Below are 20,441 nucleotides of genomic sequence, written 5' to 3'. Positions count from 1 at the left end.
CGTACTCTGCCGTAATAAATGAGCTACGAGTATAATTAATGTAAGAGCATTGTATATAATACATGTTTACATGCAATGGAATATAATTATTACTTAAACTTTTTTACTACTAATAATATTGTAAATGCATTTGCAACGGTATAACATTAGCCACTATTCAATCTACAGTATTCTATCCACCTGTACCAATTGCAAACTGAATGCCAGCTGATCAAAATCTGTTATTCATAGCGTAACAAATAATGCGGCGATCTTGAAACGACTACAGCATTTGAATGACAAACGTAGGGGAACACATGCATCTGTGGAATTAGTAATGAAATCTAAATTGGAATTCCTCCTAATATCACCGTTACAACATTGCCCACAAATAAATCACATGATAGTAGGACACCGAATGAGGAGAAAAGACCGCCCAAATTACAACAGAAGAGGTTGAAACAATAATCAAAAACACAAAAAACAAAAAGGCAGCAGGACCAGACGGTATTTATAATGAGATGTTAAAGGAATCAACAGGAGTGTTAATTGAAATATGGACAGAGTTATTCAATAAATGCCTCAGCTCAGGAGAAATTCCAGATAGCTGGAGAAAGTCGACAATCAAAGTCCTATACAAGGGATCAGGGGATACAAATAATCCGAATTCTTACCGTGGTATAGCACTTGAAAATAACATATTTAATATCTATACAAAGTTACTCAACAAACGTCTCACGGAGACAATAGATCCATTGATTCCAGACCAACAATTTGGCTTTAGAGAAGGAAGGTCCACCTTACAGGCCGTACGTAATCTTCTTAATACATTGACCAAGCGCTGAGACATCCAAAAGGCAAATTCAGAACCGTCTTCATCGACTACACTAAAGCCTTTGATTTGTTGAATAGGACAAAACTCGTAGCAAAAATGGAATCCATGACAAGCGGAGGAAATTAAGTTACAACAGCCATAAGAAATATACTGACCTACAACAGAATACAAATAAAGGACGGAATAACAACTTCAAGAGAGATCCTGCAGACAAAGGGGGTTCTACAGGGGGATCCCATCAGCCCCACCCTATTCAACATCGCCACCGCAGATATCGTGAAGATCTTAGAAAAATCGAATTCATTATCTTTATATATGTACGCAGACGACATGGTCATAGGTTCCTCAAACAGACTTGAATTACAAGAAGCACTAAATGACTTACATAACTGGGCAGAAGAAAATGACTTCAGTATAAATAGTAACAAAACAAAATACATGGTGTTCCGGAAAGGTGGAAGATTAGCAACAGAGGATAAAATGAGTTTAGGAGGGAACGAACTGCAGACAGTAAACTACTATAAATATCTAGAAATCACCCTACAAACAACACGCAATTCATTCAGGATACACGTAAAGGAAAGAATAACAGCTGCTATAAGAGGAATATATGACATAAAGAACATAACCAGTCTATCCCTCCAGACGCCTATGATCTTATTTAATGCCAAAATATCGCCAATGCTGACCTACGGATTAGAATTGATATGGGAAAACCTATCTTTTTCAGACCTAAACTCAATGGAGAAAGTAAAAGCCCGATATCTGAAAAGAGCACTTGGAGTGGCAAGAACAACACCTTCTAGGCTTGTTTATGAATTGGCAAGAGAAACCTTCTATATCGAGGACTTACGTTACAAACTATCCCTGCCATCTACTGAGCAAGCGACAAAACTGATCCAGACAAGAGAGAAGAAGCGCGAAGAAATCCCTCTGGACTTCTATAGCACAGATGCAATGATCGACAGGAGATGGGTAAAAGAAAATCAAGAACTTAGAAATGTAATTACAAGATTGGCAGATTGGCAGATTTGTAAAAACAAAAAGTTTCATGAACCAAACAATGAATGTGTATGTGCATTGTGTAATAACCACTGTGACAGATACCATATAACCATGTGTCCTAAACGAGAAAGATCGATCGTGGACTATAGCAAAGAGTAACTATATAGGTGCGAATTATCCTTTTACTTCATGTATGTACATTAGTATGCAATAATAATAATAATAATAATAATAATAATAATAATAATAATAATAATAATAATAATAATAATAATAATAATAATAATAACATTGCCCACATTAAAGCATTTGAATTTTCCGCCAGTGAATTCAATCGGAGGACTACCGGAGGTCTCCGGAGGACGAGCGAAAACAACTGCTCCGCTCCGCTTTTTTTTTTTTTTTTACGGGAAGCCCCCGTAGCTCGCTCCCCCGCCGTGACCATCGCCTCAATCTACATGGCCTCCGACATGCTATTAATTTCTAAGTAGAAAAGAGATAGCTGGGTAGAGTGGGAAGTGATACAAGGAGTATCTGCCTGTTTCCATGTCAGACACGTTACCAGGCGAGATTGTGTTAGGTATATGGTGTTGAAGTATGGTATTGAAGGGTCAGGGAAAAACCACATAGGCAGAAAGAAGAAAGAGCCTACGTGTAAAACCTGACTTCTTTTGATAGCACATGCAAGGATGTGGGCTGGAGATAGACCAGAGGTTGTGTTAGTTAGGATTATGTGTCATGCAAACATAACCATTTCCTTGCCATTTTCTGTTATTAAGGGGATCAGTCCTTCTTGTCACTGCCTGGTGCGGCTCGGGTCTGCTAGCGTCTGGGCTCTGGGCCACAGGTTCGTCCCTTTGCCCAGCAGCCAGCAGCTCCTGGTGCCAAGTCTCCTTTTGGAGAGGGGGGAATGAAAGCCAAGCCTTACATAATGCAAGGGGCTGTCTTCTTCCGCCTCTCGATGTCCCTCTATGCGGTGTTGTTAGAACACACTTGTCTCTGCAACAATTTGTACATATATACATTTAAAATGTATTAGAGTGCGGGCCGCTCTCTTCCGCTCTCGTGTCCTGTAAAACAAGTACATCATATAATTCAATGATATTATCAGGGGTGGTTATCTGTCCACTCCCTTGTCGCTGGTAGGGGGCGGGGGTGGATTGGGTCGTCCCTTATTATAGCTGAGTTGCCTTCGTCACGATGTATTTCTTATCTCAATCCTCCCTCGCTTGATTAACTGTGGTGGCTAGATCTGTAACATAACATAACATAACATAACATAACATAACATAACATAACATAACATAACATAACATAACATAACATAACATAACATAACATAACATAACATAACATAACATAACATAACATAACATAACATAACATAACATAACATAACATAACATAATAATAGTAGCATAGCATAACTTAATCTAGAATATAGGTGAATATGCATGAACATATATACAGGCGTTGCAGTGTGGTGTGTGGGCGTAATGTTAAGTGGAGCGGTGTAGTGAGTTCGTGTTAGCTTAAGAGCGAGGGCGGTTTTGGCCCCCCGGCCTCCTAACCCTGTGGCTGAACAGAATGTGTTTCGGCGTGGGGTATTTGGTGTATAGGTCGACGTCATAGCGTCCTATTCCACTGACAAGTGGGTTGACCTTACTACCCCATGACTTCTTGTACATTCGGAGTGTTTGTTTTCTTATATGTTGCCTTATCGAGCTGACTTTCGCAATTGCGCGTAGGTGGCGTATTGGTGTGTCATATGGGAGTCTAGCCGCTGCTCGAATGCATTTGTTTTGTATTAGTTCCAGCTTATCCAGATTCGTCATAGCAGTGTAGCCCCAGGCGGGAGCTGCGTACGTTATTATCGGCCTAATTAGGGCCTAGTACATGTTTATTGCTACTCGCTTGTTAATACTGGATCTTTTATTCAGTATCGGATAGAACTGTGACAGTCGTGCATTTGTTTTCCGCTGGATGTCTTTAATGTGATATAGCATGGTTAGTTTTCTATCCAGGACTACTCCTAGATATTTGACCTTGTCGTGCCATGCTATAACTCGGTTAAATAGTTTGAGCGGTTTTATATTGGCTGGCCTATGTGTGCGTCTGTTCTTCCTAGTAAACATCACAGCTTGGCATTTGTCAACGTTGACCTTGATACGCCATTTGTTTAGCCAGGGCTCGAGAGATCGCAGTGCTACTTGTAGTCTCTTTCGGGTGCACGCTAGCTGAGGGTGTTGTACTGTGATAGCAGTGTCATCCGCGTAGAGGTGTGTAGTAGTGAGTTCCGCTGTCGGCATGTCGTTCGTAAATAGGATGAATAGGTTGGGCCTATTAGTGACCCCTGGGCAACGCCCGCCCTGATCGGTCGCGTGCTTGACAGTGTGTTATGAACATCTACTTGGAACTCTCGGCCTTCCAGGTATGATTTAATTAATCTTATGTACCCTGGGTGGAATTAGAGGTCTATTAATTTCGCTAATAGGCCTTCGTGCCAGACTTTATCGAATGCCTTCTGGATATCAAGGAATACCGTGCCTGTATCCCTCCGCTTGTTTAGTCCGATGGTCGCTTGTTCTAAGACCCGGGTAAGCAGTTGCGGGGCGGAGTGGCCGTTTCTAAAACCGAATTGTTCGTTTCGAATGATTCCTCTTTCCTTGATATGTGCTATGAGCCTTTTCCGCAGTATTTTCTCGAATACTTTGCTGAGGGCGTCCAGGAGACTGATGGGCCTGTAATTATTATGGTTAGATTTGTCCTTGCCTGGTTTGCCAAATACAAGGATTCTCGCCTTTTTCCACTGTTCCGGATAATACTGCAATTGGAACATTGCATTGTATATTTTAGTGAGTAGTGCGACGGCTTTCGGAGTTAGCTTTTTGAGTATTATGTTCTGAATCTCATCTGGGCCGGGTGCCTTCTTCGGGTTAAGGTGACCTATTATCCACTTAATTTCGTGGATATTAGTCTTCTTAACCTCGGGCTTAGGTGCGTTTGCTAGGAATTCCTCTACCTTGGCCTCTGTTTGCCTAATGAAGGCGGGGTCCGACGGTTCGTCATTGGGCTTAAAGACCTCTTCAAGTGAGTCGGCTATCACCTCTGCTTTATCTTGATTTTCATATACTGGTCCGTTAGGTCCCTTAATTGTTGGGATCACGTGTGGTTCTCGCGTGAAATATCCCGCTAAGTTCCACACCGGTCTGGTATTTGTGTCAAACGTACTCAGTTTGTTATTCCAGATCCGAGACCTATACTCCATTATTTCGGTTTCGATTTCGACCCTGAGTTCATTTTTACGTATCCAGTCTTCATCGCGGTGGTATCGGGTCCAGTTGCGCTTGTGTCTGTTGCGCTGGCGTATTAGATCTTTAATGTGGGCCGGTATTTCAATGTTAGTGTTTTGTCTAGGTTTGTGTACCGGGATGCTCGCAGTTGTGGCTGCCTGGATCGCATTTATGAGTGTTTTTAGGGATTCATCAGTTTGGGCTGGGTTTACTATTTGTATGGCCTCAGTCCCCTGTAGGAGTGAATCGAGTTTTCTTTCAAATTTACCCCATTTGGCTGCTTTATAGTTGAGTCGGCGTTTGGAGTTATTCTCATATTCCTCCGGGTTCGCTTCCAGTGTAAATATTACTGGTTGATGCCTCGACCCTAGGTCGTTAATGACCTTTATGGTGTGTTTTTGAGGAATATTTCGCAGTAGGGCTATATCCAATATATCGTCGACCTGTTCGTTTGGTGCTAGGAACGTGGGTTCACTGGGGGCTGTTACCACATAGTCCTGGGATAGCATGTGGTTGTACAACCTTTCGCCGTTTGCGTTAGGTTTCAGCCCCAGCTGGCGTGTTTCGAATTTAAGTCGCCTCCTAGGATCGTGTTTCGATTTAGCCTTATTACCGATTCTATGTCTTGTGTGTTAAGATGTTTAGGTCTGGAGTATGCCGATATGACATTGACAAGTGTTCCTCGCACTGGCATTGCAAGTCCGCACGCTTCCAGCTTGACCAGTTCTGGTAAGTCTATTTTCATATGTTTAATGTCCTTCCTTACCAGAACTGCCACTCCTCCGACTCTATTGGCCTTGTCGCTTCTGTGTATTTTGTAGCCTCTTATGGTGAATTTCTTCCCCGGTGGGAGGAAGGTTTCAGTTAGGAGGGCTACGTGTATAGTGTTCGCGGCTAGGAAGGCTTCGAGTTCGTATTTCCTAGACCTGACGCCCTGGCAGTTCCATATTAGAACTCGAAGCTCCTGCGTGTTATTGTTATTATTATTGTGATCATCGTCGTGTTGTTCGGGCATCTTGGGATAGGAGGTCAGCGATCGCATTAACCAAATCCCTTAGCCAGGAAAATGGGAGCATGTTGGCCATCATAACCCCAGTAGTTATGGCTGCCGTGAGGTTCAGGTTTGGGAAGAAGGTTTTCAGGATTTCTTCTATCCTTTCCCTGAACGCCTTTAGTGCCACTTTCCCTTCTGGCTTCTGTGCCTGTTCTTGTGTAGGTGTTGTGGTTGGTGTGGTGCGGGGGGCGGGCGTTGGGGGCGGTGGTGCGAATGCCGGTTTACTAGTGGCAGGTTCGCTGCGGGGGGTGGAGCTGGCCTGGGGGGCCCTGTGGTAGCTCGGGATGTGCTTGCGTGGGTTTAGCCTGCCTTTGATTTCTTGCCTGGGTTTGGGCCTTCTTTTTGTTCAGATTGGTGGTCTTGGTTTGAACGGTGGTGGGGGCTGGTTGGGCTGACGGCCCGGGGTTGTGTTCACCCACCGTCCGTAGAGGTTTAAAATTTAATATTCTTATGCCTGAAGGGCGCTGCATGCCTGAAGGGCCTTGTTCTTGGCCCTTTGTCTCTAAGGGACCTGCAGGACCTGAAGGGTCCTTTTTGCCTGACTGGCCTGGTTTATTTTTGCGTGATGCGCCTTTGCCTGAAGGGACTGCTTGGGCTTTAGGGTTGCCACGCTTATCACCCTTTGGCCCTTTGCCTTGATTGACGGCTTCGGAGGTCCTGCGGCTGGGACAGTTTTTGAAATTGGCCGCGTGTTTCCCCCCGCAGTTGGCGCACATGGAGTACGCAGGGTTGTTGCCGTGGGGGCAGTCGCGGGACAAGTGAGAGGCGATATAGATGTTGATTCCCATAGGGAATCTGAAATATTTGTCCTGAATGAGCAAATTTATAATACCAATATAAATGGTCCGTTATTGGACATTATAAATTTTCCAGCTAGCTCATTCTTGGTTGCCAGCGTTTCGCCCTCGTGTGCTAGGGTGGGCTCATCAGTTGGTACCTAGCACACCTACCAATACGCTGGCTAGTGCATACCGTGGAGGCCACTGCGTAGGCTAACTGGAGCCACCGGCAGTGCCAATGCACTAAGAGACTTTGTCTCATCACTAAAAATTGATGCCTGCTTGGCCATCAGATGATATAGATGTTGATTCCCATAGGGAATCTGAAATATTTGTCCTGAATGAGCAAATTTATAATACCAATATAAATGGTCCGTTATTGGACATTATAAATTTTCCAGCTAGCTCATTCTTGGTTGCCAGCGTTTCGCCCTCGTGTGCTAGGGTGGGCTCATCAGTTGGTACCTAGCACACCTACCAATACGCTGGCTAGTGCATCGGATCGTATGCACCACTAGCCAGCGTATTGGTAGGTGTGCTAGGTACCAACTGATGAGCCCACCCTAGCACACGAGGGCGAAACGCTGGCAACCAAGAATGAGCTAGCTGGAAAATTTATAATGTCCAATAACGGACCATTTATATTGGTATTATAAATTTGCTCATTCAGGACAAATATTTCAGATTCCCTATGGGAATCAACATCTATATCATCTGATGGCCAAGCAGGCATCAATTTTTAGTGATGAGACAAAGTCTCTTAGTGCATTGGCACTGCCGGTGGCTCCAGTTAGCCTACGCAGTGGCCTCCACGGTATGCACTAGCCAGCGTATTGGTAGGTGTGCTAGGTACCAACTGATGAGCCCACCCTAGCACACGAGGGCGAAACGCTGGCAACCAAGAATGAGCTAGCTGGAAAATTTATAATGTCCAATAACGGACCATTTATATTGGTATTATAAATTTGCTCATTCAGGACAAATATTTCAGATTCCCTATGGGAATCAACATCTATATCATCTGATGGCCAAGCAGGCATCAACTTTTAGTGATGAGACAAAGTCTCTTAGTGCATTGGCACTGCCGGTGGCTCCAGTTAGCCTACGCAGTGGCCTCCACGGTATGCACTAGCCAGCGTATTGGTAGGTGTGCTAGGTACCAACTGATGAGCCCACCCTAGCACACGAGGGCGAAACGCTGGCAACCAAGAATGAGCTAGCTGGAAAATTTATAATGTCCAATAACGGACCATTTATATTGGTATTATAAATTTGCTCATTCAGGACAAATATTTCAGATTCCCTATGGGAATCAACATCTATATCATCTGATGGCCAAGCAGGCATCAATTTTTAGTGATGAGACAAAGTCTCTTAGTGCATTGGCACTGCCGGTGGCTCCAGTTAGCCTACGCAGTGGCCTCCACGGTATGCACTAGCCAGCGTATTGGTAGGTGTGCTAGGTACCAACTGATGAGCCCACCCTAGCACACGAGGGCGAAACGCTGGCAACCAAGAATGAGCTAGCTGGAAAATTTATAATGTCCAATAACGGACCATTTATATTGGTATTACAAGTGAGAGGTGGCGCATCTGCGGCACCTGGGCTCCAGTCGGCACCCCGCCCCTGGATGGCCATGCCTCTGACACCACAATTCCCTTAGCTACAAAGTTTATAGAAAACCTACACAAACCATAAACACCATACATGAAGACTCTTTACATCCACAAGTCCACAAACGTGCTGCATACTATAGCATCGTACATCATGCATTCTATATCCCAATGTCAAAAAAAGATCATATGCATGAATTAAACACTATCAGAAACATAGCCAAGGCCAATGGATATAATAAACATTTCATTGAAAGAATAATAAATAGTCAGACATCGACCTTCCACTACTCTCACTAAAGAAGAAAAACTGACAAAACCTTATTTTCCACTTTCACTTTTAATAATCCATAGATACACCAGATTGCCAACATTTTCAAAAAACATGATATAAAAATATCTTTTTAAACAGACAATAATAAATTTTGCACAACACAAACTCAATTAGTAATAATAATAAAAATTCAATAGATCAGGTGTCCATCCACCTGTATCGGCTAAACAGGTAGAAACTTTGACACAAGGTACTTAGAACATGTAAATTAGTGTAAATATAATATATTTTCAGCTATGGGAAAACATATGATGGACTCAAACCCTAAATTCACAAATATTGATCAGGAACTAAAAATCTTAAAAATGGTTAATTAGGGCTCTCTGTTCAATATCTTCGAGAATTGTTTCATCCACCTGGATCAATTCTTTAATCTCACTTTCAACGTTAATGAAATGTCTGAAAAGACAAACCCTTTATTTGATCTGTTAAATCCTATTTTCAATAAAAAGAAATTAAGTACTCTAAACTGCCTTCTTTCCCTCCTATCCTGTTGCATTCTATGGCTGAGAATGTTGGGTGAGTACGATTGAGACCGAAAATTTTGTCGTAGCGTAATGGAGAAAAAAAAAATTGCTGAGGTGGATAGCAGACTGTATAACCAGGCAGGATAAATACTAAAGAGTAAAACAAAAATACTGCTATGCCATTTAAGGGCAACATTTAAATAGAAAGTGGTGCTTAAAATGTTATAACCGGGCGAGTTGGCCGTGCGCGTAGAGGCGCGCGGCTGTGAGCTTGCATCCGGGAGATAGTAGGTTCGAATCCCACTATCGGCAGCCCTGAAGATGGTTTTCCGTGGTTTCCCATTTTCACACCAGGCAAATGCTGGGGCTGTACCTTAATTAAGGCCACGGCCGCTTCCTTCCAACTCCTAGGCCTTTCCTATCCCATCGTCGCCATAAGACCTATCTGTGTCGGTGCGACGTAAAGCCCCTAGCAAAAAAAAAAAAAAAAAAAAAATGTTATACTGGGGCCAATAACCTAGATGTTAGGCCCCTTTAAACAACAACAATAATAATCATTCTCAAAATGTCCTACCATTTATAGGTAATTAAGTTACTGAAGCTATATTACAGGAATATCTGCGGTGTGCTTATATATGGAAGTGTTTAAGTTACTGAGTTCGTTGGCTGTATGATTTGGATTATGTAGCTATGGTATGTTTGAATCCATTTATTGTCAACTTTGAAGATGGTTTTCCATGGTTTCCACATTTCCCAGTCCTAGGTCTGTCCTATCACATCGTTGCCGTAAGAACTCTCTGATCAAGCGAGTGGTCTGGGTCATGAAGTGGTCAGTGGATCTCACTGTCAGCAGCATTGAAAATGGTTTTCCTTGGTTTCCCATTTTTGCACCAGGAAAATGTTGAGGCTGTACTTTAATTAAGGCCATGTTTGTTTCCATACAAGTCCTAGCCTTTTCACATCTCATCTTTGCCATAATACCTGTCTGAATTGGTGTACCGGTAATGTATAATCAATAGCAACAGGAAAAAAAAATTAAGCTCATGGAGATGACACTTATTTGCATTAAAAATCACAGATATAAATGTATATGATGGCAGACAAGGGAAGGTTGACTCAAGAGTAAGAGGTGATCATCGTGCCATTTTCTAGAGAAACTAACGGAAGTCGCAGTGACTCACAGACTTCGTTTCATGCCAACTTATGGGAGTTATTGCTTTGAGGTTTATTCAAAGCAGAAACATCGAAGAAAACTATAAAGTATAGCAGAACTCAATTTTAACCATTATGATGTACATTATTGAAAGATTTGTGTCAGAGGGTTGTCACCAGGTAAGTTAGCCATGCAGTTAGGGGTGTGCGGCTGTGAGCTTGCATCCAGGAGATAGTGGGTTTGAACCCCACTGTTGGCAGCCCTGAAGATGGTTTTCTGTTATTTCTCATTTTCATACCAGGTAAATGCTGGGGCTGTACCTTAATTAAGGCCATGGCCGCTTCCTTCCTACTCCTATCCCATTGTTACCATGAGATCTGTCTGTGTCAATGCAATGTAAAACAAATTGTTAAAAGGGGATTTCTTACTACAGTATAGATGCACCTTCAAGAAGTCAGAAGGAAAATTTGATAACCTACGAAAGCATATTATTCATTGAAGCCTTCCATGCTTACGTGTTCATTTCTATTTACTAGATTTAAAATATTCATACTTATCCCAAATAATTGCATTATTTGCTTGTAGATTTGTGGAGATTATGGAGGAGCCACACTTCATCAAATGTGAGCCATTGGATGTTGGGCATTCCATACATTATGTAAGTGGACTTGAAAACTTTATATATTGTTTTTAATATTTGGGACCATATAATCACTGACCAACTATTACTATTAATATTTTTTAAGTTTCTAAAGTTCAAGATATTTTTCACACCCATTTACTCTAAATCATTTTCTGGTAGTATTCCAAATTTTCTGTTCACAAAACTGTGTTCCTCAGATTTGATAGGTAACCCTAGGATAGGAGTGATACAATACATCCATTGTATTCCTACCTGTCATAAACGTGCTTTAGAGATGATCACCTGAGGTTGTCAACTTCAAAGCATGGGTTGGTAACCGAACCTGTAGCTGAGTTGGGCATGTTTCCACTTATCTGTGCCAGCCTTGCCACTTTTACCTTTGCTATCCAACCATCTCTTGGTCGTTTCTTGTTCTTTTTTAATCCCAACATTGTTAGAATTGTGAGGCCTAGGGATTATTTGATTTCCTCACTTTTTATAGTCTTCCCCTTCTGTTGCCAATGCATTCATTCTTTTAGCCAGGTGTGATGAATTTTGTGTAGCAATAGTCATTATTTATTCAGATAATGATGAGTTAAACTTATCCTTTGCCTCTGAAAACTGTCCTTTAAAGGACAGGACAAGCTAACATATACCAATATATTGTCAAAAGTAGTTTGATGAAAATATTTACTCTTGTCGGTACGTCCGAGATTTAATGTGCCTGGTGTGTGTGGTAATATTTCCGTTTTGTGTGTCCCTTGCATTTACAGTACTTCCCTTCATAAGCACTGCATGCTTCAATGCTTTCCATTTCAAATTTATTGAACCTTCCTTTTCAGTTTATGTTATTTATTATGTATTATGTGCTGCTACAAAAGAACTACATTTATTTTATCTTGGACTATATGTCCACAACTATTGAAATTAGTATCACTTAATGGACCTAATTTGCCCTAGGTATTAAACATTTTATCAGCCTTATCTCGAAGATATTAGTAATGACTTTGTTATAGTAATGTGTAGAGTATTATCACAATAAGCTACCCACATTTAAAACCTTTGAATTGTCCCGCTTGATAACATGTATGTCTGCTGCCAAAATTATACTCTATTACACAACTCTCTGTGTGTGACCCAACCCATGCCTTATCTGAGCATTAGTTTAAATTAAGCGCTCTGCATGGATGGACTGTGCATCATGTCACCTCTGCCCTCGGACAATATAAATCTGGCTTTGTCCAGGTAGACTTGTTTTTGACCTTGGATGATTTGCAGCAAGAACTTCATTAGCACTAAAATTAATATAGTAACACAATTCAAATGTCTAGGTGAGTTAATAACAAATAATTTAAATTAAAAACCTCCAATTCAGATAAGGGCAAGCAAGTTATCTAAGGCACAAAGATTAACATGGGAAACTTACAAAAAAGAAATGCTTATTCGTTAATGCAAAAATCAAACATTACAATATAGTCATGAAGCCAGGAGCCACATATGCTGCAGAAACATTATTCCATCTAAACGAACAATCCAAAACTGACAGATTACAGAAGATCAAATGAAAAATGGGAAGAACTTGTATCAATAAAAGCTATCAAAAAGATTGGCATTGGCAAATAGTACCTAACAACATTGTATATCAGAAACGAGAACCCATTACTGATAGCATGCACAAGAAAGGACTAGGGTACTTTGGCCACATCCTGAGAATGCCAAATTTGCAACTTCTGAAATAGCTAGTGCAGTACAATCTTGCTTCAAAAAATACTACAACTGGATGCAGATGAATAAAAGAAATTAGGGAGGATTTGAAAGAAATTGGCCCTACACCAGATGACACTATGGATAAGGAAACAGTAAACACAACACTTAATAATATGACTTTCCACTTTCCACTCACAAAGAAGAAAATCCCAACTAGAATATTCTCTACACAAGAAAAGGCAAGAATATCAACACATATGAAGAAGTATTGGGAGGATCACAAGGCTCAGACAGTTCCTACCAAGAAATCGACAAACCAAAAGGTTGATTAAAGTGATCCAAGGTGGTCTCAAAAGAAGAAGAAGCCATTTTAAGCAAATTATAAACAATGAAAAGACATCCTAATAGCTATAGAAATGCGTAAAATATGATAGAAATTGTGATCGATGAAAAACCATGGATGTAAAAAAAATTTAAAAACACAACTTGTATTGTCAATAGCTATATAAATGTGTAAAATATGATAGAAATTGTGATTGATGAAAAACCATGGATGTATAAAAAAAATTAAAAAACACAACTTGCAGTGTCCATCGTAAAAGTGGCTCCTTGCTTCTGTCTGACTAAAAATTGACAATGTGGTTTTGGAACATTTACGACTAATGCTAGTTCAAATATTATTTATCAGGCTGAGGCTGGGTTAGGGAAGCCCTCTTGTTCATATATGATGGATGGATCTTGATAGTGGAACAGAGCACTTCTGATAACAAAAATGTAAATGCAGAACTTTGAATGCTTTGCATTGTATTTTACATATTTATGTAGCTTTTAAGATGTCTTTTCACTATTTATAATTGACTAAAGATGACCCAATAAGCGTTGAAACACGTTCTCTAATTTTTTTAATGACTAAATTCAAGACTCAATTATAGTGTTTAGTCTAATGTGTTTCAGAATACAAATTCTTTTAAGACTTAATATTTAAAAATTGTAAGTCAATATGGATTCAATATGAAATTTATTGTTTGCAAACAAAATGTGCACTGGTAACAATTTTTTTAAACACTACTTAAATAGTTTTAAATGTCAATAAATGAATATGTATATTGTATTTTATGGTCTCTTGGAACATATGAAAAGTTCAGCAGTGTAGCCTAGTTTAGGAAGTACCATGTGATGAAAGACTCTCCTCAGAGTCCAGTCTAATTCATATTAAAATACTAGAATATCATTTAATTATTCGAACTTGCAACAAGTAGCAGGGTTGAAATGTTATGAATTACTTAGTATATGTAGCATCTGAAGGCCTTCTTTTTCATCAGTGACTATTTTCTTTCAGGGACCGAATGTGCCATTATGCGCTGATAAAATTCAAGAGGTAAAAGATGAACCAAAAATCACATTGACTTACTCTGATGTAGATGATTTAAAATCAGAAATGGTGAAAGAAGAATGTGAAATTCAGGTGATTGTAATTCTCTGCATTAAATATGGTTATGGATTTTCCATTTTTCTTCCATATTAAGAAATTCAATTAGATTTTTAATTTACTGTCGTGTGTTATCAGGAAATCATTTTTACTCTGAGAGTTGTTACTGAGTTTTGCTGGGATTTAGCTTTGTAATAGCAGCTTTTTCTTTCTCCACCACTTTTCCCACACCCTTGTGAAGTCATGGCTTTGGTCAGTCTTTGTTGTGAAATTGGCCCAGTATTTTGGCTGTTTCCAACTCTATGGAGGAATGTATTACTGTGTCATGTTTGTATGGTGGTTGGTAGTTTGGCATGTTATGTGAAAATGAAGAAGTATATATTTATTTATTTATTTATTTATCATAAGTCTGTACAGAGTTCTCCTCCATTTTCACAGACACTATACATAGGTGTACATAAATGCATGAATGAGGTTTTTTTTTTTGAATGATTCCATGACCGAATAATATTGTCATGCATGCATGAATAAATGAATGAACACTTCCCTCCCAGTCACGGATAGCCACCAACTGAGGAGAGAGCATTCGGTTGGCAGGATAAATGCATGGATGGGATTATGCATGACTACTGCCCGGTCGTGTTATCCACCCCTGGTGAGAAAAAGGAGCCACCTTCCCAAGGATAACACGTCCGGCCCTTTCCCTTGAGGTCCAAACAGAAGACCCCACCTGATCTAATAGCTGTCAAACACTAATTTCTCACCATTCCCTAATTTCTGCGAGGCACACGTAAGCGGAAATCCCACACCTCATGTGCCCCCTCCCTATTCTTCTTTCTCTGTAGCATTTAGATCACTACATATTCGATTGGGATAGGCCCGTCCTACTTCGGTTATAGCCTTACATAAGTGTATGAATTAATGAATTAATTAATTAATTGGCTATGATTCCCTATCTAAAATAGTGCCCTTTGCACAGGCGGATCGCCATTCCACATGCAAGGGCCACGCCTACGATTATCTACATGAGTGTATGAATAAATGAATTAATTAATTAATTACCAATTCCAGGGGCGGTTTCTCCATAAGGTTGCAGGTTTGCGCAACCCCCATTAAATTTTTATGTTTATTTTAGGTAAAGTTTTATAATTTGGATTACTCAACTACTGTATTTTCATTCAACAAGACAAATTTTTCAAGAGCTTGAAAGAGCAAATATTGACTACAGGGTACTTTACAAGCCGGTACTCTTAGATGTTCACTGCAGGAGCCGAAAAGTTTGCAGCGGGAAGTCAACCTGGGGTAGGATGAAAACTAGGCTGCTCGAGGGGTGCGCGGGGCTGCTAGAAGTGTGCTTTTGGGCTGCTACAGGGGTGCGCGGGGAGAGGAAAAGATAGGCGTGGCTTCTTATACATTGCTTAAATGGAGGTTTATCAACCTGGCTCCTCCTACCACGGCCGACTGGATCCCTCGCTGCGCTAAGGAGATAGCTAGAGCGAAGCATCAAATCGGCCGCGCTCCTACGTAACCAACTACTAACAAAGTTGCTAGAGACCGTTGCTGCTCAATGTGAGATTCTGTTATAGAACAGGAATGTCATCTAGCGACAACGGATGGAAGTTCATCTGCGGGATCACGGCTGGTTGGATCCCTCGCTGCGCTCAGTAAGGAGCTAGCTAGAGCTATTCTTCCTGGCTACAGCGACTTATCAAGTCGACCGTGGCTCGATATATAACTAATGGCTCTAAATTTAATAGTAAACACCGCCATTTATTTCAGTATAGTCATGAGCTTTGTTATGTGCGTACAAGCTAAGTAGCTTATTGATTTCATTGTGTAAATATTCGTGTCAGCATGTGTGTTTTTATTATTGTGCATTTTTATCAGTTACTGGTGTTTTGTCAGATCATGAATTCGCTGCAGTCTTTAACGTTTAGGCCGTTTCCGCAACGGACTGCCGAGGAACAATCCGAGGTGAAACGAATGGGAAGGCCCAAGCGACGTTTAATTTCGAAACCAGTTACATTACAAAAGGATATTTTTTCAATACCGGAATTAGGCTACCTCAAGGTGTTTCATTTCAATATGGTAAAAGAGTTTTTAAATGAAAAAATGTTGATGAGTTGTAGTAATATTCCTGAAACAAATGTAAAATGTTTGTTTTATTTTTAATAATAAAAAGTATTGTTGAGGTATCTAGATTTGAAAATTAGCCTGTAAGCATATTATATCATTGGTAAAAATTGTGCACCACTGAACCTTTTAACCACCAGCCGCCACTGACCAATTCCCTAACTGTATTGAGAAAACACGTATGGATGGATTTATGAATGGGTATATGGATATTCATGCATGCATGTTAGGAAAAAATACTCATCGCTCCCAGTACGGATAACCAGTAACTGGGGAGAGAGCCCTTGTTATGAATTAAATAAATGATTGAATGAATAATATGTGGAATGAGTAGTGAATGAATGAGTGAATGTTATCAACCTACAGCCATGGATCGCCAGCAGCTGAGGATGAAACATTATATCCATTGGGCCCTGTCTCATTACAAACAGTTTGACAGTTAATTACGTTATGGCTTACTAATATTCCTTTTACTACATAGCCCTATTGGCAATTTCTTAACTAATCGGTTCGCAACACAATCATCCATCCGTAATATGACCTACCCTCATTGTAGGCTCTTTCAACACTCTTCTACATGAATTTCTAATTACAATTAACAGTTTACTGAAATTACCAGGTTTATACCATTCTTTGCTTATCATCTTAATAATCCTATAGCCATTCTCATCCTCATTTATCATATATTGTTCCTTGTTATTCAAAAATTTCCTTCTCACCGCTATGGTTTCTTTACATGATTTCAACATGTGAAATTCTTCTCTGTTTTCACCACAGAGAAGGCACCTTGTTGCATCTTTCACTTTAATCCATCCCCTATTCTTGTAAATTCCCATTAACCACCATATCAAACCCCTGATTTCTCTTCTATTTACACTCACAATATTTATGTTCATATCCTGCCTTATCCTAATAAACTCTGAGAGGGTCGCCTTGCTTCTACACTCGGATACCAACCACTGTCTTTGAATATCTCTGAGTCGTCTAATGATTAGTTTATTCGTTGATCTTTCCAACCTCTCCCAATAACTTCCATATCCCAACCTATCTAATATACTTCTGATTTTCGTTAACCAATACTCTCCCTGGATTATTATCTCTCTGATGTTGATATGCGATCTGCAGAAGCTCTCCACCCTCTCTTCCTTTCAATCTCAACAGATATTTCAGAACTCTCTTAAGAACATCTACTTGGATATTTTCTTCACATATTAATCTTACTCCACAATTTGCTGTACAATTTGGTAACTCCATTACAATTTTACAGAACTTACTTATAACCTGATTCAGCATCTCACACTCTTTCTATACACCCCATAGCTCAGCTCCATAAAGCATTCGATTTTTAACTACGGCTTGCAGGACATTTCTCTGAATCTTATAGTCTATATTTGGGAATTTATTTTCAAGAATTCTAATTACTGATAATGCTGCAAGACCTTTCCATTTGGCTTGTTTTATTTGATGGATCCACTTCCCGTTGTTTGCTATATATATTCCCAGGTACTCTAATCTGTTTGTGACCTCCACTTGACAACCATCAATCGTCCATTGTTCATTCTTCGCTCGTTTACAGCCTTTCTTACAGATCAGAACTTTCATCTTGGAAATGTTAATTTTTAATGACCACGTTTTAGCAAACTCTGTCACAGCATTAATGCTCTTTTGCATGCCTCCGGCCGTTAACGTCATCAGCTGGACATCGTCCGCGAAAATTAGGCCTGGTATTTCTTGATTTACTAAAACTGGACTCATCCAGTTATCACCTCCATGTCCGTTTAATATATCGTTTATAAATAACAGAAATAAAATAGGAGATAGCTTACATCCTTGTTTCAAACCCAATAAAGAATCTATTTGACCACATGCTACCCCATCACCTACCCTTATACTGCATTGCACCCTTCGGTAAACTGCCTCCAATGCTTGTACCATCTTACTAGATACCCCTAATAGGCGTAATTTTGCGAGCAATGTACCCCTGCTGACTGTGTCAAAGGCCTTTTCAAAATATATAGCCGATATATATAATTTTCCTGCTTTCGGTTTTATATACTTATCTATTATTGTTTTTACAATCATGATGTTATCTATTGTTCTTCTGCGCTTTCTGAAACCACTTTGATATTTCGAGAGGATGGAGAATTCTTCCGCCCATTTCATCAGTCTATTTGCCAGAATTCCTGTATATAATTTACTTAGGGAGTCCAATAGTGTTATACCTCTGTAGTTGTTTGGATTACTTCTCTCCCCACGCTTCTTGTAAATTGGACATATTATACCTGTCTGCCATGCCTTAGGAAACTCCAAAGAATCAAATATCCTATTGAACAATTTTACTAATATTTCCAGCATTTGTTGACTTTTTACTGCTTCTTTCCAAAATTCATTAGTTATACCACTGAAGCCCCCCGCTTTCCTACATTTGACTTTTCTAATCATTTCTAAAACCTCACATTCTGTTATTTCTTCATCTAAGCAGGGGATACAAATCTCTAAGCCCCTCGAGATATCCATACATGTTCTATTATTTATCCAAGTATCCTGTCCTCCTAGCAATTTATTAAAATAATCAATCCAGACTCCATTCTCAATTTTAACATTGGCATATCCTCTCTCACCTCTACTTATTTTATTAATTCTATTCCATACCTTATCACTTTGATTATTCTTACAGTCTATGTTTATTAATTTTGCCTCCTCCTGTTGCCATATCCTCTTTTGCTCTACTAACAACACTTTATATTCTTTTCTTAGTTTACAATAGTGTGCCCGAACCTTAGGCTCCCCCTCTTTTCTATATGCCTTTAGGGCTCTAATCACCTCCATTTTCTTTGTTTTACACACATCATTGTACCATCCTTTCCTTTTATCTTTATTATTATTATTCTGTTTCCTTTTCACATGACCTATAGTTTTAAAGGGTTTCTCTACCAGTTCTACCGCTAAGTCCACCTTACTACTCAGTAACGCAACCTCTATTCCACTCTTAATTATCTGGAATTCTTCTCCCTTTAAATATGACTCTACTCTTTTTGGGGTATTCTTGCACCACTTGTATTTATTAATTATCCTAATATTATCTTTTTCTGTTACAGTGTTACGTTCCTCCTGTTCTTTCTCATACACTTCTAGGGTAACAGATTCCGTGGAATGATGTGATTCGGCCCATTCTAATATCTCTATTTCCTTTACCATCTCTAAAATATCTCCCGTACACACAACCAAATCAATTACACTACCTCCCTGCGCTGTAATATATGTTAGCTTTCCCGTTTCATCTCCCCGCCACCATCCATTTAGAATATATAAATTCTCTGCGGTACATAGTTCTAGTAGTTTATCCTCATATACATTACGTTTCTTATCCCGACTGTTTCTGCTACCTCTCATTGGTTCTATTCCTTCTTTACTATATGCGGGAATTGACTCTCCAATTCGTGCGTTCCAATCCCCCAACATAATGATTCCTGCTTCTTCATATTTACCTCTCATTAGGTTAATCTCCTCTATTAAATCCTCAAAAAAGTTCACATTGGTATATGGTGACCCCATCGGATGGTTATATATAAAGGCTAAGCATATGTCTCTCTGTTTACTCCCTTCCAGTTTAAGTTTGATCCAAATTACATCTTGCATATCGTTAGGCAATTCTTCTATCTGACTACTAAACTCTTCCTTTATCAGAAGTGTTATTCCTCCCGGAATTCTCCTTCGAGTCCCTCGTTTTCTTTTTATTACACTTCTCGTAACATAGCCCTTCCATGTTAAAATCTTTCCTTCCGGCATCCATGTTTCTAAAAAAGCAAATATCTCAAAATTTTCCACAAGCTCAGACACTCCATCATTCCCCAGTTTACTTAATATGCCTTCTATATTTACAAAACCAATTTTCAATGCTAGTTATTTCACTTTCCTATTATCTGAGACACTACCTGTTTTACTACGTGTGTTTATTGTTTTATCAATTTGTACTATACTTCCATGAGGGGAACTATAAATTTCCCCTAACTTCTTTCCTTCCCGTTTATTACCTT

At 39.8% G+C, this 20,441-nt stretch overlaps 1 non-coding gene across 1 annotated transcript in view; it reads left to right on the top strand.

Annotated features, from left to right (window-relative positions):
• The window catches only part of LOC136877235 (uncharacterized), a 50,599-nt gene that overhangs the window by 24,562 nt on the left and 5,596 nt on the right, over nt 1–20,441 (top strand). The window contains exons 2-3 of the transcript XR_011018556.1: nt 11,099–11,171; nt 14,182–14,307. This is a non-coding gene — a transcript (uncharacterized protein). The remainder of the gene's footprint in view (nt 1–11,098; nt 11,172–14,181; nt 14,308–20,441) is intronic.

Source organism: Anabrus simplex, chromosome 7, assembly GCF_040414725.1.
Source record: "Anabrus simplex isolate iqAnaSimp1 chromosome 7, ASM4041472v1, whole genome shotgun sequence".
Taxonomy (NCBI): domain Eukaryota; kingdom Metazoa; phylum Arthropoda; class Insecta; order Orthoptera; family Tettigoniidae; genus Anabrus; species Anabrus simplex.
This window is presented reverse-complemented; position numbering and strand designations above follow the sequence as displayed.